The sequence below is a fragment of the Ornithorhynchus anatinus genome, chromosome 5 (genome assembly GCF_004115215.2).
Source record: "Ornithorhynchus anatinus isolate Pmale09 chromosome 5, mOrnAna1.pri.v4, whole genome shotgun sequence".
In the NCBI taxonomy this organism is placed as follows: Eukaryota; Metazoa; Chordata; class Mammalia; order Monotremata; family Ornithorhynchidae; genus Ornithorhynchus; species Ornithorhynchus anatinus.
The window spans coordinates 46921743-46948043 of NC_041732.1; the positions used below are offsets into that span (position 1 = coordinate 46921743).

The 26301-nt window shown below is 46.3% G+C and overlaps 1 long non-coding RNA gene across 1 annotated transcript; it reads right to left on the reverse strand.

Annotated features, from left to right (window-relative positions):
* Positions 1 to 44: 44 nt before the first annotated feature.
* On the reverse strand, positions 45 to 22953 carry LOC103170819. The gene is made up of 3 exons (XR_003759668.2): positions 22747 to 22953; positions 21970 to 22104; positions 45 to 167 (listed from the first exon to the last, which is right to left on the reverse strand). It is a non-coding gene; the product is annotated as an uncharacterized LOC103170819 (long non-coding RNA).
* Positions 22954 to 26301: the final 3348 nt, after the last annotated feature.

The following is a 26301-nucleotide window of genomic DNA, read 5'->3' on the forward strand; positions in this document are numbered from 1 at the left end:
GCGGCGGCGGCGGCCGGGGGGGGGGGGGGGACGAGGCGGAGGCGGGGGCCGGGGAGGAGGAGGAGGAGGCGGCGGCGAGGCCCGCTAGCCTCAGCCCGACGCGCCGCGGCTCCGCTCCGGCCTCCGACGGAAAACAAGCCCCAGCGCCACGGCCGCCGCTGCCGCTACTGAGCCAACAAAGGGGCGTGCGTCACCGCGCCGGGCTGCGTCATCACGCCCGCGGCGGCCGCGGCGGCGGCGGCGCAGGCCACGTCGCTCCGCCCCTCCCTCTCCCGCCCCGCCCCGCCCCGCCCCGCCGCCCCTGCGCGAGGCCCGGGGAAACCCCCCATAGGCGCGCCCCGCCCCCTCAGCCAGGCTGCCCGCGCGCCCCTTTACCTAGGCCGTCCTCGCGCCCCCTCAGGCAGGCCGCCCGCGCGCCCCCACAGCCAGGGCGTCCGCACACCCCTTTACCTAGGCCGCCCGCGCGCCCCCTCAGCCCGGCCGCCCTCGCACCCCTTTAGCCAGACCGTCCTCGCGCCCCTCTAGCCAGGCCGGCCTCGCGCCCCCTCAGCCAGGCCGCCCTCGCGCCCCCTCAGGCAGGCCGCCCGCGCGCCCCCTCAGCCAGGCCGCCCGCACACCCCTTTAGTCAGGTCGCCCTCGCGCCCCCTCAGCCAGGCCGTTCTCACCCCCCTTTTAGCCAGACCGTCCTCATGCCCCTTTAGCCAGACCGTCCTTGCACCCCTTTAGCCAGGCCGTGCGCACGCCCCCTCAGCCAGGCTTTCTCACACCCTTTTAGCCGGGCCGTCCTCGCACCCCTTTAGCCATACCGCCCTCATGCTCCCTCAGCCAGGCCGCCCTCGCACCCCTTTAGCCAGACCGTCCTCGAGCCTCTTTAGCCAGACCGTCCTCACGCCCCCTCAGCCAGGCCGTCCGCGCGCCCTTTTAGCCAGGCCGTCCGCGCGCCCTTTTAGCCAGGCCGTCCGCGCACCCCTTTACGTAGGCCGTCCTCGCACCCCCTCAGCCAGGCCGCCCTCCTGCCCCCTCATCCAGGCGGCCCGCCATGGCGGGGCTGGGTCGGGGTGACCCCCCTCCCTGACGGGAGAAGAGCTGAAAGAGCCCAGGCTTGGGGAAACAAGGGCAGCAGCGTGGCTCGGTGGAAAGAGCCCGGGCTGGGGAGTCACAGGTCGTGGGTTCAAATCCCGGCCCCACCACCTGTGTTGGCTGGGTGACTTTGGGCCAGGCCTTAACACTTCTTACTTAACACTTACTTAACACTTAACGCTTCTCTGGGCCTCAGTTCCCTCATCTGGAAAAATGGGGATTGAAAAATGTGAGCCCCATGTGGGACAACCTGATCACCCTGTATCTCCCCCAGCGCTTAGAACAGTCCTCTGCGCATAGTAAACCCTTAACCGATACCAACATTATTCTAAGGGGGAGCCTCAGTTCCCTCAGTGTGGTTCAGTGGAAAGAGCCCAGACTTGGGAGTCAGAGATCATGGGTTCCAATCCCGATTCTGCCACTTGTCAGCTGGGTGACTGTGGGCAAGTCACTTCACTTCTCTGGGCCTCACTGACCTCATCTGGAAAATGGGGATTAACTGTGCACCTCACGTGGGACAACCTGATGACCCTGTATCTCCCCCAGCGCTTAGAACAGTGCTCTGCACAGCGTTATTGCTTAACAAATACCAACATTTTAAAAATGGGGCTGAAGACTGGGAGCCCCACGTGGGACAACCTGACGACCCTGTATCTACCCCAGTGCTTAGAAGAGTGCTCGGCACCTTAAAATATACCAACACCATCATCATCATCGCTTGGGGCGAGTCGCTTGGCTCCTCTGCGCCTCGGTTCCCTCATCTGTAAAACGGGTTCAGTCATTCAGTTGAGAAGTAGCGTGGCTCAGTGGAAAGGGCACGGGCCTTGGAGTCAGAGGTCATGAGTTCGAATCCCAGCTCTGCCACTTGTCAGCTGTGTGTCTGTGGGCAAGTCACTTCACTTCTCTGTGCCTCAGTTACCTCATCTGTAAAATGGGGATTAAGACTGTGAGCCCCACGTGGGACAACCTGATTCCCCTGTGTCTCCCCCAGCGCTTAGAACAGTGCTCTGCACATAGTAAGCGCTTAACAAATACCAACATTATTATTATTATTGTCTACTGAGCGCTTACTGTGTGCACTGTACTAAGCGCTTCGAATGGACAATTCAGGCAACAGAGACCATCCCTACCCAATGCCGGGCTCACTGGTTGAGACTGCGATATAAGGGGTTGAGACGTGAGCCCCAGGTGGGACAACCTCATGACCTTGTATCTCCCCCAGTGCTTACAACAGTGCTCGGCACATAGTAAGCGCTTAACAAATGCCATTATTATTATTATTATTATTATTACCTCAGGACGAGTTGCTCGTAATAGCCCCAGTCCTTTGGAGGGATGGGGCCCCAAGGCGCCAAACGGGGCCTGGGCCTTTACTTCCCCACCCCGGCCCCCGGGTCTGCCAGGCCTGTCAGGTGGGAGCATCTTTAGCACCCAAATTATTCCACTTCAGTCATTCATTCATTCATTCAATCGTGTTTATTGAGCGCTGAGTGTGCGCGGAGCACTGTACCAAGCGCTTGGAATGGACAGTTCGGCAACAGAGAGAGACAATCCCTGCCCAATGCCGGGCTCACTGGTTGGCACTGTGATATAAGGGGTTGAGACTGGGAGCCCCACATGGGACAATCTCCTGACCTTGTATCTCTCCCAGCGCTTAGAACAGTGTTCGGCACATAGTAAGCGCTTAACAAATGCCATTATTATTATTATCATTACTACCTCAGGACGAGTTGCTCCTAGTAGCCCCAGTCCTTTGGAGGGACAGGACCCCCCAGGCACCAAACGGTGTCTGGGCCTTTACTTCCCCAACCCAGCCCCTGGGTCTGCCAGGCCTCTCAGGTGGGAGCATCTTTTACACTCAAATTATTCCACCTCATTCATTCATTTAATCATATTTATTGAGCGCTGACTGTGCGCAGAGCACTGTCCCAAGCGTTTGGAATGTACAATTCAGCAGCAGAGAGAGACAATCCCTGCCCAACACCAGGCTCACAATCTAAACCTAATAATAGTGATGGCATTCGTTAAGCGCTTACTATGTGCCGAGCACCGTTCTAAAGTGTGGGCGGCGGATACGAGGGGATCAGGTGGTCCCAGGTGAGGCTTACAGTCCTAATCCCTACTTTATAGATGAGGTAACTGAGGCACAGAGAAGTTGAGTGATTTGCCCAAAGTCACACACCTGCCAAGTGGCAGAGGCGGGATTAATAATAATAATAACAATGTTGGTATTTGTTAGTCGCTTACTATGTGCAGAGCACTATTCTAAGCGCTGGGGTAGATACAGGGTCATCAGGTTGTCCCACGTGAGGCTCACAGTCTTAATCCCCATTTTACAGATGAGGTCACTGAGGCGCAGAGAAGTTGAGTGACTTGCCCAAAGTCACACAGCTGCCAAGTGGCGGAGGCGGGATTTCTGACTCCCAAGCCCGGGCTCTTTCCACTAAGCCAGCTAAGTGGAACCACTGGGGAAAACAATAACCATAATGATAGATGGTGGTACTTTTTACCAAGAAAACTCTGCGGATACACTACCAGAACGATTGCAGATGGAGAGTGGGGCGTTCTGGGAGAGATCCCAATAGGTCAAAAACGACTCGACGGTATAAGACAAGTATTTGTTAAGCGCTTCCTTACATGCCAGGCACTGCATTCATTCAGTCGTATTTATTGAGCGCTTACTGTGTGCAGAGCACTGTACTATGCGCTTGGAAAGTACAATTCGGCAATAAAGAGAGAGACTCCCTGCCCATGTCGGGCTTACAGTCTAGAAGGCCCTGGGATGGATACAAGCAAATCGAGCTGGACTCAATCCCTGTCCTACCTGGGGCTCCCAGTCTTGATCCCCATTTTACAGATGAGGTCACTGAGGCACAGAGGAGTTTAATGACTTGCCCAAGGTCACCTAGCAGACAAGTGGCGGGGCCGGCGTTAGAACCCCTGACCTTCTGATTTCCAGGCCCGTTCTCTATCCACTAAGCCATGCCGCTCTAAAGTGACTTAAGCTTTGTTGATACACCCTGGGCTGGCGGTGGCATCTCGGTCTGGCTGTTATTTTAAATTATTCTAATATCGATACACATTTGCAAAATAGAGGAGTTGGGAGGCCCAAAATATTTTTTTCCCCAAGTGTTCCTTCATTCAATCATATGTATTGAGTGCTTTCTCTGTGTAGAGCACTGTAAGAGCCCGGGCTTGGGAGTCAGAGGTCATGGGTTTGAATCCCGGCTCTGCCGTTTGCCAGCTGTGTGACTCTGGGCAAGTCACTTAACTTCTCTGTGCCTCAGTGACCTCATCTGTAAAATGGGGATTAAGACTGTGAGCCCCATGTGGGACAACCTGATCACCTTGTATCCCCCCAGCGCTTAGAACAGTGCTTTGCACATAGTAAGCGCTTAACAAATACCACCATTATTATTAATTCTAAGCTCTTGGAAAAGTACAATACTGTAAGCCCATCAATGGGCAGGGACTGTCTCTGTTGCCGATTTGTCCATTCCAAGCGCTTAGTACAGTGCTCTGCACATAGTAAGCGCTCAATAAATACTACTGAATGAATACAATACAACAATAAACAGTGGCATTCCCTGCTCCCAACGAGCTTCTATTCCTCTAATCATTTCCTTCACTGGGAGGTAGGTTGGTTTTTGCTGGGGAAAAAAAATGTGTGGTCCGGCCAAATGGTGAAAGCTACTTTGGGTGGGCCTTTGTTGCTGGGATCAGGCAATCTGCGATGAAGGAAAGATTTATTCAGCTGCATTAGCCCTTCCCTTAACACACTTCCTGCTTCAACTTCACTACAAGATTTGCCAGCCTCCACTGAAACCACATCCAGCAACTTCCAATAGCACTGTTACTCTTTATCGCCGATGCAAGAAGCCTAAAAATGAGTTATAGTCAATTTTATACTGTATTTGACAAAACCTATTAATCAATCGATTGTATTTGCTGAGAACTTGCTGTGTACAGGGCACTGTACTAAGTATTTAATAATAATAATTGCTGGTATTTGTTAAGCGCTTACTATGTGCCAAGCACTGTTCTAAGCACTGGGGTAGATGCAAGGTCATCAGGTTGTCCCACGTGGGGCTCACAGTCTTAATCCCCATTTTACAGATGAGGTAACTGAGGTACAGAGAAGTTAAGTAACTTGCCCAAAGTCAAACAGCTGACAAATGGCGGAGCCGGGATTAGAACCCGCGACCTGTGACTCCCAAGCCTTTGCTTTTTCCACGAAGCCACGTACTTGGGAGAGTACCACACAGTGGTATGGACAGACATATTCCCTGCCCACAACTAGCTTACAGTCTAGAGGGGGAGACAGACATTATTATAAATAAATAAATTACAGATATGTACCTAAGCGCTATGGGGGTGGGTGTAACCCCCTACTATTTTGGGAGCCACATCTATATTTCTCTTGCTTTATCCCTACTCTCTGCCTTCGCAGAATCCCAGTATCCCGTTGTTTTCCCACTTTCCAGGGAAGATCATTCCTCCGCCTTCCTTTACAACCGTTTCCAGGATCTCACCACCTTTCTGTATAAATCAGTCAGTCCCTGGAGTTTATTGAGTACTTTCTGGGTGCAAAGCACTGAACTAAGCGCTTGGGAGAGTCCAGTAAGATAGAGGGGTAGACACGTTCCCTGCCCGGAAGGCGCTGACAGGATAGCAGCTGATAGTTGCCGGCATCCCCGATGATGTGAAACTTTGGGAACCCAGCAAGAAAGGCATCAGCGTCCGCCCAAAGTGTGGGCGCACCTACCGCCGACTTCTCAGCGAACGTTTCAAGCCTCTTACAGGAGTGCAGCGAGAAGCATCCTCGGAAGCTCCACCTGTTATCGCTCCACTTGCTTGACTGCATTTCATGTTATTATTCTTCCGTGCGGGCATGGGAGGTTGGGGAGGTTGGGGACGGGTTATTTCAGGTAAGACCTCGAGTTCACAGAGATACAGTTTCTCAGAGTTGGAAACCTCGAAACGAGACTCTTGTTACTTATGCATAATGCTTCTGGATCTCCGAATAGGGATAAACTTTTTTTTATGGTATTTAATAATAATAATGTTGGTATTTGTTAAGCGCTTACTATGTGCCGAGCACTGTTCTAAGCGCTGGGGAAGACACAGGGTAATCAAGTTGTCCCACGTGGGGCTCACAGTCTTAATCCCCATTTTACAGATGAGGGAACTGAGGCACCGAGAAGTCAAGTATTTGCTAAGCGCTTAATATGTGCCAGGTACTGTACTAAGCACTGGGGTAGATCAGATTGGACACAGTCCCTGTCCCACATGAGTCTCCCGGTTTTCATCCCCATTTTTCCCATGAGGTGACTGAGGCACAGAGAAGTTAAATCCCAGCTCTGCCACTTGTCAGCTATGTGACTGTGGGCAAGTCACTTAACTTCTCTGGGCCTCAGTTACCTCATCTGCAAAATGGGGATGAAGACTGTGAGCCTCACATGGGACAACCTGATGACCCTGTATCTACCCCAGCGCTTATAACAGTGCTCTGCACATAGTAAGCGCTTAACAAATACCAACATTATTATTAAATGATTTGCCCAAAGTCACACAGCAGACAAGTGGTGGATCTGGGATTAGAACCCAGGTCCTTCTGTCTCCCAGGCCCAGGCTCTCTCCACTAGGCCACACTGCTTCTCAACCTTCATATTAGAACCCAAGCCAGAGAGTCCTAGGAAAATTTGGGGTCCAGCTGTCTAAAACTCTTGAATTTTAGCCAGGTAGAAAGCCAAAGGTTTTGAAAAGCATCCTTTAATTTCTACTATAGAACTATTTAAGGGTGCCTGAATCCACAAATGACCTCCCCCACACTTCAGTCCCAACATGGACTGTACCACGTGTTGCCTTTTTAAAGACCAAGGTCACTTCTAAAAGCCTTCTACAGTAGCTGGACCGAAGCCGAAGGTAAGTTCCAGGGTTTTGGCGGGCCGCTTAGGAGCTACAGTCGGCCCACCCAAATACAGCTGAATTTTGTGTTCTTTTCTATCCAGCGGTGAACCCTTGTAAGGGTTTTTTTTTTTTGATTTTTGGTTTCACTGTACTCAATAGAACAATCATACCATTCATTTGCTTGGATAACATCCTGAATTCAGGTCAGGTTACTAATGCTCATCAAGGTAAACCAGCATAACTACTTCACTTTGGTCCTGACTGTTTACACGAGGCAGATTGATAATGACCCACATGATTTGTTTTCTTAATTGATAGGCACTGCAAGGTGGCGACATGTATTATCTCTATTTTAGCTGCTGCACGAACCACAGTCTGAAGACGATGTCGAGGCAAAGCATTCAAAATGGGCAAAATAGACAGCAGTGATTTCTCTAGGTAGGGAGTATGGTCTAGATCCCAGGACTGGGAAGTGAGGAATTCCACTCCTAGTTCTATCTCTGACGTTTTTGTTACCTCGGGCAAGTCGATTATCTCCCTCTCCCTTAGTTCACCCTTCTGGCTTCCTAAAGAAAAATCCTAATTTTGAAACTTCCCAACTGACTTAAAATTATTTAGATTATAAAATGTCATCAATTATGGGATACATTTTTAGGGTATTTGTTAAACGCTTACTATTTGTCAAACACTGTTTTAAGCGCTGGGATAGATACAAGATAATCAGTTTGGATACAGTCCCTGCCCCATATAAGGCTCACAGCCTAAGCCAGTGCCAGAGAGGAGTGATGCGATTTCTCACAATCCATCACATTCAACCAGTGCAGCAGTTTGGCCGAGAATTTTACCTTGCCCCCTGAGGACTGCAGAAGATCCAACAGGAGTCTCCAATTCTGGTTCTCGCCTACTTGATTCCCACCCAAGCGCCCCACTTCTGACAAAGCCCTGGAAAGCGGTTTCTCTATTAAACACAGCACTATTGAGAGATTCTGCCTAGTAGGACCTTACAACCTAAAATGGTATTTATAAGCTGAAGCAGTAGGTTCTTTAGGGTTAAATGAGAAAAGAGATGTCATAGGAATTTCTAGTCCAGATAATGGAAATGGAGGCTCTGATAACCTCCAAGAAAGCCAAAGCACCACAAGGGAAAAAAAACAACCCAACCAGATAAAAGGCAATCAAAGCCAATTATTTCTCCTCCAAAAGAGAATTGTATTAGTGACCATGAGCAACTATTTTATTTCCACTGAACAGAGGGCAAGAAGAAGCTGCAGGGAAGATCTGGGTTAAACAGAAAGAACTGCTCGATTTTAAAAGACACTTTAAAGTCCTGGTTGTGGTACTTTCTCTGGATACATTTAATTTTTAAAAGTCTACTTATTGAGGCTCCCAAGGTCCCTTTCAGGCCAACAATTCTGCAAATGCCAAGAAATTTACCAATTTACCAATTGAGACTATTTTCCAGCTATTCAGGCTATATTACTCAGAAAAGAAAATTAATAAAGTAATCTTTCTCCTGGTCCCTCTGTCTCCTTCCCTCACCCCCAGATTGTTACTCCCTCAGAGTCCCCACAGGTTGGCCTGAGAACATGCCAAATTCTCTTCTCAGTCCTTCCCAAGTTCAGCCGGTGACCTTAAATAAGGTTTGTGACCTCTGAATGCCTTTCTTCAAAATGGTATTTACTTGTAGATAAGATGTAATGAACACCACCTCTCCAGGATGTTGAAAGTCTTAATTAAGGTTAACACACTCTAAGATGCTCAGGCAGAAATTACTACGAAATGCAAAGAAGCATTATTATTGTTTTGAAGCTGCTAAGGACATTAGTATCTTCCTGTGATTTCGATAAGCACGGGATGACCAGTACTTGTCTGCACTACCTTACCATGATTTTTTTGCCCACTGTCATTCATTCATTCAATTGTATTTATTGAGCGCTTACTATGTGCAGAGCACTGGACTAAGCCCTTGGAATGTACAATTCGGCAACAGATAGGGACAATCTCTGCCCAACAAGGGGCTCACAGTCTAAACGGGGGAGACAGACAACGAAAGAAGTAAATCTGGCATAGATATCATCAAGATAAATAGAATCACACATCATTAAAGTAGATAGAGTAATAAATAATATATGCAAAAATGCACAGTGCTGTGGGGAGGGGAAGAGGGAAGAGCAGAGGGTGGGAGAAGGGGGAGTGGGGAGGGGAGGAGGAGCAGAGGGGAACTCAATCTGGAAAGGCCTCCTGGAAGAGGTGAGCTTTCAGTAAGGATTTGAAGAGGGGAAGAGAGAGAGTTAGGCAAATGAGGAACCCCCCACCCAACCCCGAGGAGTCCCCTATCCACTCCTCCCCTCACTGTCTTTATGCTACTATGTATTGATTATGAAAAATATCCACTCAAATTCTCTTGAACAATTTTTGCAAATTTAAACCAATAGCGCTTGTCAATATTTTTACACAGTTGAAATTGTCTCCAAGACTTCCCTAACCATTCAGAAAAAGACTCAAAGCGGCAGAGGAGATAGTGAGGTATAAGGTTATCATCAATCCTTTTCCAAAAAACAAATACCTTCAGTGCTCAGTGGGAAGTAGCATTTTGGCTTGACTAGTCATACATACTATGTGTTTTATGTTTACTTGGTTCCCCCACTTTTAGACTGTAAATTCCTTGGGGACAGTGATCTGATTTTCCTCTAGTAATTTTCTTCAGTTCCTAAGACAATGTGTTTCAGAAAGAAGCCCCAGATGCAATCTCATTCATTTGGTCCACATTTATTAGAGGTCCAAATAAATGATTACCAGAGTCATCATAGCAGGATTATGTATATATCTAAAATGTTTGTGCATATCTATAAATTTATATGCTTACCTACTGAATTAGTTATATTAATGTCTGTTTCCCCATCTATCCTGTAGGCCCACCGTGAGCAGGAAACCTGTCTACCAACCGTGTTGCATTGTACTCTCCCAAGCACTGGTACAGTGTTGCAATAAATCCCACTGATCGATTACCAGTTTATATGGCTTAACCAATTTTCAAAGTCCTTCTAAAGTCACATCTCCTCCAGGAAGCCTTCCTCGGGTTAATTTCTAATCTTCCCACTTTATATCACCACCCTCCCCCTCCCCCACCACTTCAGCTTTCTGGAGCCAACTAATCAATCAATCAATTCATCAATCAGTACTCTAAAGGAGGATCTTCCTGTCTAGTTCTTGGGTACTCCCCTTCCCTTCAGCCCCCTGCAGCACTTATGTTCATAATGTACTTATTTTTATACTCTATTACTGCCCCAAATCTGGGATTTATTTCAGTGCCCCCCCACTGGATTAAAAATCCGTGCTCAGGGATCATGTCTACTAGATCCATCAGTCCATCAATCAATGGTAATTTATTGAGGGCTTACTGTGTGCAGAACATGGTATTAAATGCTTAGAAGGGTACAGCACCCTTCGTAAAGTGCTCTGAACACAGTAAGCTCTTAATAAATACTTTTCATTGTTAGGTTGAAATGCGACCGTGCCACAGGAATTATCTTTCCATAATCATTCATTCATTCATTCAATAGTATTTATTGAGCGCTTACTATGTGCAGAGCACTGTACTAAGCGCTTGGAATGTACAAATCGGTAACAGAGACAGTCCCTTCCCTTTGACGGGCTTACAGTCTAATCATGATGCAGAAATACTTGTCATACACACACCTGTCAACCCCTACACCGTGATAAAATCATACCAAAAATCGTATCATCTTTTAACTCATAGGATAGGTAAAAAAAATCTGAGGAATATAATTAGATCTGAAATATTTCCAGCAATGGCATTTCTAAATAATTAACTCTATCTAGGCAAACTGTTCTTTTTCATAGGCCTATGACCTGAAAGAAATTAGGCAGATTCTATCAGTCAATCAATCAGTGGTATTTATTGAGCACTTAGTGGGTTCAGAGCACTGAACTAATATCCTAAAGAAATCAGGTTGCAGGTAAGAAAGATAATGACTATCATTAAAATTAGCCGCTTCCTCCCCTCTTCCCCTTTAACTTCCCCCCTCACCCAAAAAATAATAAGATGGGCATACCATCTGTGTACTAATAGGAAGGCAGACTCTGTAAATGAAATCACTCTGATGAAGCAGACTCCCTCAAGAAACTACTTTGTTTAAAATTGCCCCAAGCGACTTTCAGACAAAACCAGTTAATCTAATTGGAGTGCAAGATAGATGCACATCCAAATAACTGGAGCAGCTCCTGTCCTTGGATCTGCTGTGGGTATTTCAATTATTTGGATTAGCAATGTAGAACCTGGATAGAGGTAATTGCTTTGTGACTATCTGAACTTTCTGCTTTTCCTCATGTATAAATGATGACAATGGAATGCCTAACGGGCTTTTCCCACTCTGCTAAAAACACTGGATTTGAATTAAAAAAAAAAAATGAAACACCACATCCAGCACTGATGCTGGGCATTTTCTGAGTATTGCTTCTCTTCTCTATCAGACGCATCACTCCAGGGCCACTGATAAACCTGGAAATATTAATGAAATTCCTGTGATCTGATAAATATTGTAATCCTCTCTAGGGGACTGTAACTTTATATGCATATTTGAAGACTCTGGATACGTTTTTAGGCATATTGCTATTTGCTTTCATGCAAATGGAACAGTTTAGAGTAGGCACACTTTCAGATCTATCAGTCAATCAATGGTAACTATTGAGTGTTTATTGTGTGCAGAGCACTGTTCTAAGCACTTGGGAGAATACAATAGAACATCAGACACACTCTCTTCCCACAGCCAGCTCACAGGGGAGACAGCGAGAAGGGGAGACAGACATTAATATTAATAAATAAATTCCATATTTACACATATGTGCTGTGGGGAAGGGAGGGAGGATGAATGAAAGAGCAAGTATGAGCGGCACAGAAGGTAGTAGAAGAGGAGAGGAGGAATCAGTCAGAAAAGGCTTCCTGGAGGAGATGTGCCTTCAAGAAGGTTTTGAAGATGCAATTATCTGTCTGATATGAGGAGGGAGGGCGTTCTAGGCCAGAGGTAAGATGTGGGTGAGATAGTTGGCAGCGAGATAGATGAGATGAGATTGAGAAGGTTGGAACCAGAGGAATGAAGTGTGTGGGCTGTGTTATAGTAGGAAAGCAGTGAGGTGAGGGGGCAAGGTGGTTAAGTGCTTTAAAGCCAATGGTGAGGAGTTTTTGCTTAATGTGGAGGTGGATGGGCAACGACTGGAGTTTCTTGAAGAGTGAGAAACATGGTCTGAATGTTTTGGAAGGAAAATAATTCAGGCAACAGAATGGAGTATGGACTAGAGTGGAAGGAGACGGGAGGCAGGGACGTCAGCAAGGAGGCTAATATAATAACCAAGGCGGGTTAAGATAAGTGCTTGCATTGATGTGGAAACAGTTTGGATGGAGAAGAAAGGGTGAATTTTGGCAATGTTGTGAAGATAGAACTGACAGGATTTAGTGATGGCTTGAATATGTGGGTGGAGCGAGAGAGAGAGGAGTCAAGGATAATATGGGCTTGTGAGACAGGAAGGATGTTGGTGCCATCAACAGTGATGGGAAAGTGAGCGGGAGGACAGGGTTTGGGTGGGTAGATAAAAAGTTCCATTTTAGCCATATTAACTTTGAGGTGACGGGAAGACATCCAAGTAGAGATGCCTTGAAGGCAGGAGGAAATGCGAGACTGCAGAAAGGGAGAGAGATCAGATCAGTACAGTAGAGTTGTTAAACATGTTCCTTGCCTGCACGGAGCTTACAGTCTAGTCGGGAAGACATATGTTAATATAAATATATAAATTATGGATATGTACATAGGTGATGTGGGGTTGAGGGTGGAGTGAATAAAGGGTGAAAATTCAAGTGCGAGGGCGAAACAGAAAGGGAAAGCAGTTGAGGAAAAAAAGGGCTTAGTCAGGGCTTAGTAGCAGTTTGGATGGGGAGGAAAAGGTGGATTTTAGCGCTGTGAAGGTAGACCTGCCCAGATCTGGTGACAGATTGAATATGCCTGTTGAATGAGAGAGTTGAGTCTAGAATATGGCCAAGGTTATGGGTGTGGGAGACAGGGAGGATGGGAAAGTCAAGGGTAGGACAGGGTTTGGCTGGGAAATGAGGAATTCTAATTGGACAGGTTAATAAGTTTGAGGTGTCAGTGAGACATCCAAGAAGAGATGTCCTCAAGGCGGGAGGAAAAACGAGACTACAGAGAAGGAGAAGATCAGGGTGGAGATGTAGATTTGGGGATTATCTGCATAGATACGGTAGTTGAAGCCACGGGAGCAAATGAGTTCTCCAAGGGAGTGCGTGTAGATGGACAACTGAAGGGGATCCAGAATTGAACCTTGAGGGCCTCCTACAGTAAACCGTCATGGGAGGCAAAGGATGAGCCCGTGAATGAGACTGAGAATGAGTGGCCAGAGAGATAGGAGAAGGACAAGCAAAGGACAATGTCAGTGAAGCCAAGGTTGGATAACATTTCCAGGAGAAGGGGGTGGTCCACAGTGTCCCATGGCCGCTGAGAGGTCAAGAAGGATTAAGATGAAGTAGAGGCCACGGTATTTGGCAAGAAGGAAATCACGGGTGACCTTTGAAAGGGCAGTTTCAGTGGAGCAAAGGGGGCGGAAGCCAGATTGGAGGGGGTCAAGGAGATAACTGGAGGAGAGAAACTGGATACAATGGTTGTAGACAACTTGCTCAAAATGTTTATAGAGGAACTCATTCTCTCCCATAACTTCAGCTACCATATTTGTAACCGGAGGAAGCCATGGGTTCAAGGGAGGATTTTTTTTAGGATAAGGAATAATTATCCTGGCATCTGTTAAGCGCTTACTATATGCAAAGCACTGTTCTAAGCGCTGGGGAGGATACAAGTTGATCAGGTTGTCCTAGGTGGGACTCACAGTCTTCATCCCCATTTAACAGATGAGGTAACTGTGACTTGCCCAAAGTCACACAGCTGACAAGGGGCGGAGCCAGGATTTGAGCCCATGATCTCTGACTCCCCAGCCCGTGCTCTTTCCACTGAGCCATACATGACGATGCTGGAAAACAGGGGGGAAGAAGCTATGGGTGAGTGAAGAGAACTCCTTATCTTCCCACCCAAACCCTGCCCTCCCTGTGACTTTCCCATCACCGTAGACAGCACCACCATCCTTCCTGTCTCACAAGCCTGCAACCTTGACTCCTCTCTGTCATTCAACCCACATAATCTATCCCTACATCCTATCAGTTCAACCTTCACAACATCACTAAAATCCTCCCTCTCCTCTCCATCCAAACTGCAACCTCCTTGATCCAAGCACTTATCCTATTCTGCCTCGATTATTGTATCAGTCTCCTTGCTGACCTCCCTGCCACCCGTCTTTCTCCACTCAAGTCCATATTTCACTCTGCTGCCTGGATCGTTTTCCTATGGAAATATCCAATCCATGTTCCTCCACTCCTCAAGAACTTTCAGCGGTTGTCCATCCACCTCCGCATCAAACTCCGTACCCTCGGCTTTAAAGCATTAAATCACCTTGCCCCCTCCTATCTCATTTCATTACTCTCCTACTACGTACAACCCAGCTCACACACTTTACTCCTCTACATGCCAACCTACTCACTATACCTCGATCTTGTCCATCTCGACACCGACCTCTTGCCCATGTCCTGCCTCTGGCCTGGAATGTCCTCCCTCTACATGTCTGACGGGCAATTATTCTCCCCCACTTCAAAGCCTTACTGAAGGTGCCTATCCTCTAAGAGACCTTTCCTAAGCCCTCATTTCTTCTTTTCCCACTTCCTTCTGCATCTCCCTGACTTGCTCCCTTTGGTCACCACCCCTACCCTAGCCCCAAAGCACTTGTGGCCATATCCATAAATTATTTATTCATTTACATTGATGTCATCTCCCCCTCTAGATCGTAAATTCATTGTGGGCAGGGAATGTTTCTGTTATACTGTGGTGGTGTACTCTCCCAAGGGCTTAGTTCAGTGCCCTGCACGCAGTAAGCACTCAATAAATACAATTGATTGATTGAGCAATTGAAGGTGACAGTTAGGGAGGGAGCAAGGGAAGGGGTGAGTGTTTTGTTAAGGTGTGAAGGGATGGGGTCAGAGGCTCAGGTAGAGGGGGTGGATTTTGGGAGGAGGCGGGAGATCTCTCGAGATATTGCTGGATAAGATGGGAAAGTCAAAGAAAAGACAGGAGGAGCGAGGGACTGGAGAGGAGAGGAATAGGGTAAGTTTTAGGGAGATCAGGCCTGATGGTCTTAATTTTCTCAATAAAGTATGTGGCCAGGTCAATAAGGGCAAGAGATGGGGGAACAGAGGGACAAGGGTTTGAGGAGGAAGTTAAATATCTGAAACAAATGATGATGGCAGTGGAAGTGGGAATCAATAAAGACAGAGAAATCATGTTGCTGGGCAGAGGAGATGGCAGAGTTAAAGCTGGCAAGGCTGAATATTAAATGGACGAGTTAGGCCTGATATCCGGATTTCCGCCAGCCACGCTCTGCGGCTTGTGCACGGGAGCAGAGGAAGTAGACTGTGGAGGTGATCCAGGCCTGTGGGTTAGTGGTTCGAGATCAATGAAGGGATAAATGAGTGAGTGAGTTGAATTCGGTAGAGAGGGTGGTGGTCAGAGAGTCGATTTATGAATCAAAGAAAAGAAGTTTAGGTATGGAGAGAAGCAGTATGGCGTAGTGGATAGTGCGTGGGCTGGAAGTCAGAAGGTCATGGGTTCTAGTCTTGGCTCCACCACTTGTCTGCTGTGTAACCTTGGGCAAGTCACTTCACTTCTCTGTGCCTCAGTTGCCTCATCTGTAAAATGAGGATTGAGACTGTGAGCCCCATGTGGGACAGAGACTGTGTCCAACCCGATTTGCTTGTATCTACCCCAGAGCTTAGTGCCTGGCACATAGTAAGTGCTTAACAGATACCATAAAAATAATAATTATTATTGTTATTATTATTAAATGGGGTTATAATGACGAGAAAATTGGATGGGGTCCAAAGATTGAAAGTCTCTTTGAGAAACAGGACAGATTTATGGGGAGAAAGTGTGTGGCAAAGAAGGCTGGTGAGGAGATGATGGTTGGATAGAAGGATTTCAGAGCTGATGAGATTAGAGATTGGGCAGTAACTAGAAATGATGAGATTGAGCTTGTGTTCAAGTTGGTGAACGGGTGGGGTCAGGTGGTACAGGAGGTGAGTGGAGTTGCGAGTGAAAGGAATCGGGCATTGGAAGGACTGTCGGAACATCTGCATGGATTTTGAAGTCCCCAAGGATCGGCGTAGGAAAGGAGAAAAATACAGATTCTTCTGGAAACGTTAGCTCCTAGAAAAGAATACACAAAGCATTCTTTATTGTTAATGACTCCGAGAAAGATTAATTTACTGCTTGTGTGGCAAAACTGAATTCTAGAGTAGAAATGATTGTTCAAATCCAAATGCAAACTGATACTCCACTTCAAATAGTAAAAGCCACAATATGGAATGCAGAGAGTTGAAAGAAAAGAAAAAGAATTTCCATAATTCAGTACTCTTAAAGCCAGAGAAATACCCTGTGTAAAGAACAAAGACTGTAAGATTACTGGATTACTTCAAGATCTAAGTGAGCTGGCCTCTGTATGTTTCTGGGAAGAGATATCACATCCCTGATGCCCTCCATGCTAATCCACTATGAGATCCTGAGAAATAGAATAGTAAATATTAGAATGGGTTTTTTTTCAATAGAGTGCCATGGGAACAACGTGATATGGATACAATAAGAAAGAAGTAGTGTTTTGCACTTCCACCGGGAGAAAGGTATAAGACAACACTGAGGGCACATTTCCCGCATCAAAACATTTTTCACCAGAGCTAGCAATGAGGTCATGCAGCAAGATGGAGGGGAAAAAATCAGAGCAAGTGTTGTGATTTTTCCCTAAAAAGTGCAAATAACTAAAACAGACTTAAATGAAAGGCCCACCGAAAAAGATTCCCTTCAAAATACAATTATCTCTGCCTCTCAGGGATCAGGAAATTTCAACTCTTCTGGTTTATTGGATTGGGATCTAAGCCCCCTCTGTGCCATACTTTGGGTTTTGAGTGTGGTTTTCCCTCTACTGCCAGGTGGCAGGGGCAACTAGAATAAGCTTCCACCCAGATCCCACCTCCACTTTCTCAGACTTGCCCTCCACCTTCCCTGTTCAATTTCCCAGCCTCTCCCGGCAACCTCATACCTCGCCCCCTCCCCCAGCACCGGGTTGGGCTTTAGCCAAGTTAAGTGCTCAATAAATACTGTTGATTGATTCAAATACCTCACTCTATTATTTTTCTTCCTTAGCTCCTGCTTTCAGTGCTTGGGTTTGGCCTTCTCTGGACTCCATTATTTTGTTCGAACACTCCTCTCTTTCCTTCTTCTTCAGAGGTCCACATCTTTTTGCCTTTATTCTGACCTTCTCAAGATTATCCTAGTGTCTCGCCGGACTCTTCCCCCTCTCTGGGTGACCCCAGGGTCTCGGATCCTCCCCATTTCCCTGCCCCTCTTAGTCAGGGATGGGGGAATCCCCCCAAATAATGTTGGGATAAGGAAGCCAGGTGAAGTAGCCTGTTGCTACTGCTGCTTCGTGCCAAGGCCCATTTTAGTAACCTGGGAAGGCTGCAGGCCACGTTCTCTGGAATTAGCACAAGAAGCAAACCTGAATGTCTCCAGGAACTATAAAAACTGCAGGAAAAAGTTCTATGAGCTGTCCAGGTCATAAAAAAAAGAAAGTAGCATACACATTTTCCCTCCTGATAAAACTACTGCTAGCCCTAATGCGCAATTGTAATTCCTTTCATTCTACCCAAAAGGAAAATGAAATCTAAGCCAGGGAAAACTGAGGGGTAATGGTATGTAACGGGGCCAAATCCCAAATGGAACCCTTCTCCAGGGGCTCTGTCAACTGACTTCTAGCCCACCAGGTAATCAATGAGTTCCGCACATAATAAGCGCTCAATAAATATCATTGATTGGGGAAGTACAATACAACAAAATTAGTGGTCACGTTCCCGGGTGATCATTATAGCTAGATGACAGGCCCTGAATTTTGCCTCACCAGCTTGACTAAACATCCCCATTTCCCCTACAAGTAGCTTAAGGAATGTGAGACAAGGCCCTCACAACACCACTTAAGAATAACAATAATTAATAATAATAATTATAGTACTTGTTAAGCATTTTGTATGTGCCAAGCCCTGGGGTAGACACAAGTTAATCAGCTGGACAGTCCCTGTCCTATATGGGCTCACACTCTTACCCTCATTTTACAGATGAGGTAACTGAGGCACAGAGAAGTGAAGCGATTTGCCCAAGGTCCACACAGCAGACACAATCCTTCCCTTCAAAGGAATTTACAATCTAATGATTTGTAGAGGCAAAATAGGGGTTTCCTACTGTTTCAGAATCCCTAAAGTCTACCTTCCGCACCCTTCAAGCCATTGACGGACCTTGCAAATATCAGACAAGGAGATGTCCATGTCTTCACTCACGTTACACTGGACTTGCAATACAACCTAATGACACTATCTCTGACATTTTGAAGAAGTAGACGAGGAGACTCCCAATCCTAGAGTGTTTCTCCGGGGGACCCCCTGGCCCCCATTATGTCCGCAAGGCCTTTGTTTTCCACCCCGATTCTTTCTAAACACAAAGGCAGCACGGCCTACTAGATACAGCATGGACCTGGAAGTCAGAGGGGCCTGGGTTCTAATCCTGGCTCCACCACTTGTCTGCTGTGTGACCTTGGGCAAGTCATTTCACTTCTATTTGCCTCAATTACCTCATCTGTAAATGGGGTAAGATGTGAGCCCCATGTGGGATGGGGACTATGTCCAACCTGATTAGTTTGTATCTACCCCAGAGATACAGTGCTTGGCATATAGTAAGTGCTTAACACATACCATTAAAAAAAAAAGCGCTGCTTCTGTACTATGGAACTTGGAAATGGGAACTGAGACCAAGGAAACCTGAGTGCTTAAAATGAAAATATCTACCATAAAGAGATCCAGTCCCGACTCAGGACTGGATGGGGTACAGACCAGCTGAAAATCAGACTGTCCAAGATAAAACTGGTTGGCTCACCACCTTTCCTTCAAAGCACTGTATTGAGGGAGCAGGAACTGAGCTGCCTGGTCTGCTTTGAAGGGCAGGGCTTTCCTTACCTCCTCAGTTCCAGTATAAGAACTGGGAGTTCCTACAGCCTTTTCCCCTGAAATGAGATTCAGGGCTGAATAACTGGGATCTCTCCTTGGTCCCCTAGAGTGTCGCCATTTGGGCGAATGTCAGTTTGGCGATCAGTCTACAGGATTTGCATTTTATAGTCTGGACCGGGCTCAGCAACTCTCCCTTGCAGTGATGATGAAGCAAATCTGGCCCTTGTGCCACTAAGTCATATGCTAGCCAGATTTTCCCGATGCCTGGGCACAGATAAGCGGTCACCCAATGTTGGCTCAAGACACTTACACAGACTTACCTACTCACATAGCGTAGTATTTTCTGGCAAGTCTTGAGTGGTATTTGTATTTTGTACGTATTATTTGAGTGTGAGCTGTCATTTTGCTTAAGAGGGGCGAACCTTTTGCTTAAGAGGGCAAAAGAGGAACTTCTAGAAGGCAGCAACTGCTGTATGTGAATATTCTGTATAACACCTAGTACAGTGTGGGCGGTCAATAAATAATGAATGACTACAACAAAGAGCAAATCAAAAAACCCCCGAGGCAAAACTGGGAAGGGTTTTGCAAATATCTCTGTGTTATATCCTGAACCTACCAAGTATTATGATCCTTGAACAATACTTTGTATTGACAGATAACCTTATGAAAATAAGGTAAACAAAACGCAAGTACAGTCTTACCGTCCTGTGTTCGGCAGAGACCGTGTTTGAGCTGATAACCTTAAATCTACCCCAGAGCTTAATTACCATTATTACTATTGTTATTATATATTATAGTTACAATTATAATACTATAATGTAATTATAATACTATTATTACTATCAAGTTCAGAATCGGTGCTCACAAATACAAAACAAAAAACAGGAGACAAATCCCACTGTAATCTCCACGGGGGCCCAATTTATCCCTATTATGACAGTGAAGGAAGTGAAATGGACACTGAATGGAGTGTTTATTACATTCTTTTCTCTCTTAGAGTCAGCTACAATTATAATTATAGTATTTGTTAAGCACATACTATGTGCCAAGCACTGTTCCAAGCACTGAGGTAGATACAAGGTAATCAGTTTGTCCCACGTGGGACTCACAGTCTTAATCCCCATTTTACAGATGAGGTAACTGAGGCACAGAGAAGTTAAGTGGCATGCCCAAGGTCACACAGCAGACGAGTGGCGGAGCCGGGATTAGAACTCATGTCCTCTGACTCCCAAGCCCTGCTCTTTCCATTAAGACACGCTGCTTCTCTAAGATTTGGCAGGAAGAAGCATGAAGAATCCTGGGAAACTTTGAGCTAGAAGAGGCTGGTAATAATAATGTTGGTATTTGTTAAGCGCTTACTATGTGCCAAGCACTGTTCTAAGCGCTGATGTTAAGCGCTTACTAGGCTGGTGATTGGAACTGTCTAACAATAAGTGATCTCAAGACTTCTAGATTATATCTTCCAATTCTACTGTACTGTATGGAGAAGCAGCGTGGCTCAGTGGAAAGAGCATGGGCTTTGGAGTCAGGGCTCATGAGTTCGAATCCCAGCTCTGCCACTTGTCAGCTGTGTGACTGTGGGCAAGTCACTTAACTTCTCTGTGCCTCAGTTCCCTCATCTGTAAAATGGGGATCAAGACTGTGAGCCCCACATGGGACAACCTGATTCCCCTATGTCTACCCCAGCGCTTAGAACAGTGCTCGGCACATAGTAAGCGCTTAACAAATACCAACATTATTATTACAGTACAGTAGGAGCAGCGAGAAGCAGTACACAAGAAGCAGCGTGGCTCAGTGGAAAGAGCACGGGCTTTGGAGTCAGGGCTCATGAGTTCGAATCCCAGCTCTGCCACTTGGTCGGCTGTGTGACTGTGGGCAAGTCACTTAACTTCTCTGTGCCTCAGATCCCTCATCTGTAAAATGGGGATTAAGACTGTGAGCCCCATGTGGGACAACCTGATTCCCCTATGTCTACCCCAGCGCTTAGAACAGTGCTCGGCACATAGTAAGCGCTTAACAAATACCAACATTATTATTATTACTGTCCCAACCACTTAATGTTGGCCTCTGCATACAGTAGGTTCTCAGTAAATACCACTGATTAGTCGATCAAGCACTGGATATTTACCCCACCCTCAACCCCACAACACTTACGTACGTATCCGGAAAGTGGGTAGTGAGGTAATTGCCTCAGGGCACACCATCAGGGCAGTCAACACAGGGGTGACAGATGGTTAATTTTTTTTTAATGTGCCCTCCTATCAGAAGTGACACCTGTTTGAACAGTAACCTGGGAGGGGATCACAGTGGCTCTGGAGTAAGCAGGGTGGATCAGGGGTCCTTGCCAAAGAAACTCTCTGCGTTCAGGAGTTAGAACGGGTTTTCTGTATGTCTTCATTGCATTAAACTACGCATACATGTGGCATGAATTACATCATATGGAAAGGGAGGGGGAGGCAGATTTTTCTCAAGCTCAGGGCAACCAAATATGTGAAAGCAGCTTTGGCCCCAGAGGGCCCGTCACCACAGGGCAAAAGACATTGTCCCTGAAGGGATTCCAGAATGGCTGTCCTGCCAACCCTAGGCTCCTCCTCCCTGCCCCACTCCTTTATCACAATCTCTGCGGGTAATGCCAGCTAGGTGTGTTCGTGCCCGGAGGCAGGGGCGTTTGCATGCTCCAAAAAGACAGGAAAGAGCAATTTCAGCCTGGGGGAAGTGGAGTGGGGAAGTGAGCTTCTATGCCCTGGGCCCATCTGGACCACAAATAGGGGCCCACCAAGATCCACAGAAATGGATTGGGGAATACTCACGTGGAGCTCTGTTATGTTTTTGCAGCAATTCCTGCCATTGCAGTTGACCCAGAGGCCCCCGCTGTCCTCGTGGTTTGTCTCCTGAAGTTCCAGCCGAGCCGTGGAGGAGATGGTTGAAGCAGAAGCAGGCTGGTCCTGTTAATAGTAATAATAATAATAATCATAAGGAGAAGAAGAATTGTGGCATTTGTTAGGTGCTTACTTTGTGCCAGACACTGTACTAAGTGATGGGGAAGGTACAAGGAAATTGGCTTGGACACAGTCCCTGTCCCACATAGGGCTCACAGTCTTAATCCCCATTTCCAGCGGAGGGAACTGAGGCACAGAGAAGTGAAGTGACTTACCCAAGGTCACATAGCAGACAAGTGGCAGATCTGGGATTAGAACCCAGGTCCTCTGACTCCCAGACCCATGCTCTATCCACTATATTATACAGATTGGCACAGATCATCTGAGCACTAGATCAACTGGAACTGCAGAAGTGACAGGCAGGACTTCCTGCCAGAGCCCACTTGATCCGCCTGAGATCAGTCTGTGATGGAGCGGGAATTCTTTGTCAACTGCCCCTCCAGTCTATATCCGCCCTACTCCTATCGCAAGAGTGACCCCGTAATAGCCTCCCAGGCCCTCACACTAAGTCGGTCACTCCTGTAGCTTCCTCCCCTCCATTCCCATAACTCTCCAAAATTGATTCAGTTCCCAATGACTCCCTCAGTTGACTCCTCTCTCCTTCCCATGACCTCCTCCCATCAAATAAGGGCCCTCAGAAGTTCTCACCCATTCCTCTCCTCCAGGAGCCCTGATTTCTGACCTCCCCTCTTGCCAAAATCCTCACTCTTCAAACTCATCCAAGCGTTCCCACAGATGGGGAATTTTGAGTGCTCTAGACAGTTAAAACTCCAGGAGGTTCTGGAGAAGGTTCCCCTTCTCCCCTCAGTGTCCCCTGGACCCAAGCTCATTCCGGATAACCCTGCTCCAACGGTTTCTAACTGCCCCAGAATTTGCCACCAACTGCTTCAGAACAGATGGAACCAACAGCAACTAGAACCTGGTTGAGACATATTTTTATTCAAGCCAATTACTCTAATCTCACCAGGTCTGCCTCCCCTTTGAAAACATGGACAACCAATCAATCAATCGATGGTAAACCAGGTTTCTGGTTTCCATCTTCTCCATTCCAACTCAATGTGGAGTGGATAGAATGGGGCATTAGCTTCTGAATAACTCTTTAGACTAAGCCCCCCAGCCCCGTCTGGTTGAATTCTTCTGCTCTAACCTTACATTTCTTCAATTCTTCAATCAGTTTTTCCTTCTTCTATATGATATTTGCTAAGATAATGGTTTTCTTAATAATGAGACACTTTGTAACTCCGAGGTTCTTCATGGGCCTTACATAGTTATGCAGCCACCTCTGGGGTGAAACTGTGGAAATGGTCCACTAGGATTTTACAAGGATGGATCCTAGAGTAACAATCCCTACTGTGAAGGAGTGGGGGAGAGAGAGGGAAATTGGAAGGAGGAAATGGTTTCCAATCCATCGAATTCCTAGGAGGAGTATCCCAAGTGGTCTCATCCCAGCTGAAGCGCTTTGAGGAACACTTGCTCAAAACAGAGAGAGACGAAAAGCAACTTTCACCTCCAGAAAACCTAATTCCATTCACTTTGGCTCTGAAGAACTCGGTGAAGCAGATGGAATGGTAGAATGCTTTAATAACAGGGCAACAGCTGCATACTTGGGTTAATATCAAAATTAAACAAATAGAAAAAACAACCCCTTTCATGTCTGAATGAATCTCGGTAGTGGAAATTTATATCCAAGTTATATCGTAAAGCAAATGGGCATTTCTTGAGAATGCATTTTCCTTCACAAATATTTTCACAGTCTAAGAACTACCCTCTCTGCTAAGCCCAGACATTCTTCATGTTTATACTCACCCCCCCTCCCACAATGAATTCTTGCTTTTCCCAAGTGTCTCTCTGAGAATTCCATTTATGCCATTAAATAGCCACCACATTGGCACACTAAAACCTTTATGAGGTGAAATAATAATCAGTGGAAAACTATGCTGAAGTGTGTTGAGACTCAAAGACTGATGCAGTTAGCTGCAGGACTCTTTGTTCTCAGATCTCCCCTGTTAGACAAGAAATTTCTTAAAGGCAAGGATCGTGTCTCCTCTTCAACTGTACTCTCCCTAGTACTTAGTTCAGCGCTCTGCACCTAGAAAGCACTCAATAAATGCTACTGTACTATTTGTATCTTTTAGGAAGGGCCAGTTCTTCTGTGTTTGCAACTCCATTATGTCAGTTAGGTGTTCCAGACAAAGGCCTACAGATTTAGGCCCTCAATTACAACTTCAACATCAGTCTCCTCAGAGGGGTAGATCCAAGCTAGGAGAGTTTCCTTTGCTCCGGTACGGATGCAAACTCTGTTTAGATTCAGATTGTCTCTTTGAGAAAGATACAATGTAATTTGATTGCATTTAATTATCCTCAGTAATGTGAAGAGCCTTTGTTCTTGTTACATTTCTTTATATGCTGTATGGTAAGTGTTTACTATGTGCCAGGCGGTATACTAAGCCCTGAGGTAATTACCAATGTAATCAGGCTGGACATGATCCCTGTCCCACACAGGGCTCACGGTCTTAATCCCCATTTTACAGAAGAAGTAATTGAGTCCCAGAGAAGTTAAGCAACTTGCCCAAGGTCACAAAGCAGACAAATGGAGAAGAAAGAGCTAACTGATGTACTGGGGAGAGCTGGGAGAGCTGGGCGAGCACCACCGAAAAGAGAAAGTCGGCTGAGCGTTTCCAGTCAGAAAGGAGTCAGGAGAAGATTGAGGGTTTTATTACTGAGCTAAGAGCTTGATGAGTAGGATAGATAACAAGACATGATTTTTCAAAAATAAAGAATTGGATTGTTCAATTTAAATCAGCATTTTCAATTTAATACTTTCCTGTTTGGTTAAGATAATTTAATAGCTCCTCTGTATACAATGACAGTTTTCATTTAAAATATATTAAAGGCCAAGAATACTATCTCAAAATAGTAGTTGAACTTCTAGTCATGTCCTATTTAAAAGTAATTAATGTAACAGTTACGGGAAAGTTGAATAAATAAGCCACAGTAGATTTAATCTTATGGGGTTCGCAGAGATTCCTCTAAAGGTTAATAAAAATTAAAACTCAGGACTCAGTCTAAAGATCCCATTTCAGTTCTCAAACTGTAGATTCGAGTCTAGCAAGATAGCATCTCTGTTAGCCCCAAAATAACATCTTCATTAACAGCAGGGTATGGAGATAAGAGACGATAGACCTGATAGTCTACTCATCGTCCAGATGGACTCTCTGTGTGTCTGTATAGGCAGAGCCGTCTCCTTACCTCTTCCTAATTAAGACAGAGGATAGTTGGCTCAGCGTAGATCTGGGCAAGAAGGAGAAGTCTGGAAATAAATGCTCAACTCTCTCAGCTCAGAAACGCTGAGTCTCAGAGTGGCTAGCGTTGGGTAGGGAGGCCCCAGACTTGGGGTTGCACCGTTTCAGTTACGGGCATATAACAAACCCTCTGGGATCTGGCTCTATCTCTCCCCTGCTCCTGGAGAGAGGCAGGACTTGTTGCCACTTAAACATGGGGCAGTTATGTGCCTTCTTTCTTCCAGCTCTCCAAGGGAAAGGGGCAAAGCAGTGGAAAAAGGAAGATTCCTGAACATATGGAACATCTGGTAACCTTATGCTTGGGAGGGATGGAGTGGTTTTCAGAGACTGTGGGGACTGCACAGGACTTGAGGGGTGGAGGGGGGTGGTGTTCCCTCAGTCTGCGGAGCAGAGGCAAAAAATAAAATAAAAATAAAGCCAGTGTTTTCTTCATCTGGGTGCTGTGAAGATACTCGTTTTTGTGTTTGGAGTGGTGGGGCTCTGCCTTCCGATAGCACAGAGGGGATGAAGTGGGAAGAGTGGAATGCTGGAGGTAGTGAGAAGGGAGAAACAGCACGTGGATGGAGACAAGACAAACAGGAGTGGACCTATGGGAAACCATTCTGGTGTGAGCACCAGAAATCCCTATGTATGGCCCTATTTCACTAGCTACAGAATTCCTATTTAACCTAGAGTCCTGCTATAAGCACACTTGAGTGATATAAGTACTTTCTGGAGTGCGGAGTCCTTCGATACACTATTAATGTAAAACCCCATTCAAAAATTACATCGTAATTCCTTTATAGAGGATAAAAGAGGCATTTGTAAAACTGACTGTGGCAGGTGTCTGAAAATAAATCCCTTTCATTTGAATGTAGAATTCCAAACAGATGATGTACAACTGAAGATTTTGGCTTTTCAG